This window comes from Bidens hawaiensis, unplaced genomic scaffold, assembly GCF_021521415.1.
Source record: "Bidens hawaiensis isolate Kalapana, Puna unplaced genomic scaffold, B.hawaiensis_p1.1 tig00031709_1, whole genome shotgun sequence".
NCBI classification, from domain to species: Eukaryota; Viridiplantae; Streptophyta; class Magnoliopsida; order Asterales; family Asteraceae; genus Bidens; species Bidens hawaiensis.
The window spans coordinates 157,576-159,276 of record NW_027495351.1 but is presented as its reverse complement, the minus strand read 5'-3'; the positions used below and the strand labels follow the sequence as shown (position 1 = coordinate 159,276).

The following is a 1,701-nucleotide window of genomic DNA, read 5'->3' as shown; positions in this document are numbered from 1 at the left end:
GAAAGTTGTAATGTTAAAATAAATATATATGCACATAAGGAGTAAAATATTAAACTGTGCAACCTAGTTTCGAATTCGAACCTCTATGAATAATGGTGCGATGCAATCTCAAAAGTAAACTATCATTTTAACTTATATCAATTAAAGTTTAAGCCCTTTGGTTCAAACTTTTTTTTTTGTTGGCAACTCTTAAAATTTTCAAATACAAACACCTTATTCCAAACTCCTTTTTTCATAAAATATATTTTTTAAAGATGCCAATTATTTTTGTATTTAAAATCCCTGTTAGGTTATACCAATATAACACAACAAATTAAATTAGATATCCTTAAACATAATTAACATAAACCGCTCAAAAAATTATTATTATATTAATTTAAAGTTAGTAATAATAGATAGTATAAGTTTAAATGATATGACTAATATATAAAAAAAAAAAGCATTTACAACAGTTATAAGTTATAGCAAAAATAAAACATATCCTATCTTATCATACTCTTCTAATAAAATATAATAAAATGTTGGATTACAAGTGCACTGAATCCTTGGTTTTATTCTTTGAACTTCTAACGCACCGCCAACATCCAAACCTCAACTCCTATCCATTCTACATTGACGTGTCTCGATAATATGGTAATCGACGTCTTCTAATGTATATGTAATTCCTTAATATCTTTCATTTTTTAATTGATTTATTCGTCTATTGATCATATTATTCATATCTATGATTAAGTGTCCTCTTCTAACTCTTCTAATAAACTAAGTTTTCACTGTGTGAGCGTGCCTGTGTTTCTTGAAGCTTAAGATATATCTTACCAAACCATTAGGGGCGGCTTAACGTTATCGGAGGCCTAAAACTAAATAAAATGTTGAGGCCTTTTTATTTATTTTTTCTTTATGCGTATATCGCTAGAGAGTATACAAGAATTATAAAATATGAATGATATCCAGTGATAATGGATGTGAAGCAATTCTCCTTAGCTTGTGGCCCATCAATGAGTTAGTAATCTTAAAAAAACTCTAACTTTTAAAATCTCAAAATACATAACTCCTATTTAAAATTTAAAACGGAGGCCCTATAAATTTGGAGGCCTAAGCCATTGCCTTATTTAGGTTACCCACGAGACAGCCCTACAGACCATTAAGATTCATCAGTCGGACCATTGTGCCCCTGTAGGTAAGTTGCAATTCTCTCATCTACCTCAAAAACATGACTTGAATGTCTCATTATAAATCAAGTGATTCTCGGTATAAAATCAGATAATATATGAGTTGATTTATTAATAGGCATAATAATGACAAATCAGCTGATACAACACAAGGCTTTTGAAATTGCAAAAAATAAACCTATCTATAGTGTAATTACATTTATTTGATGCTTGAGAGTTTGAGATTGCACCACAAGATATTCATATCAAAGCGTTTGTAGTCCAACGGTTAGGATAATTGCCTTCCAAGCAATAGACCCGGGTTCGACTCCCGGCAAACGCAGATGTTTTTAATATTCTTAATCATATCTTTATACCTGAATAATGATGAAGTTTAATAATTAACTTCTGAATATTTTTATTTTTATTGTTTTCCCTATGCGTATATATAATATATTCATTTAAAATCATAACTTTTATGGTATCATGTTTATATCTTGATGAGTAAATGCAAACAAATATCTCATTAAAAAGAAAATTTTGGTTGTTTTTT

At 29.0% G+C, this 1,701-nt stretch overlaps 1 non-coding gene across 1 annotated transcript; it reads left to right on the top strand.

The window, feature by feature from the left end:
- The first annotated feature begins 1,419 nt into the window (after nucleotides 1–1,419).
- TRNAG-UCC (transfer RNA glycine (anticodon UCC)) lies at nucleotides 1,420–1,491 on the top strand. The gene has a single exon. It is a non-coding gene; the product is annotated as a tRNA-Gly (tRNA).
- Nucleotides 1,492–1,701: the final 210 nt, after the last annotated feature.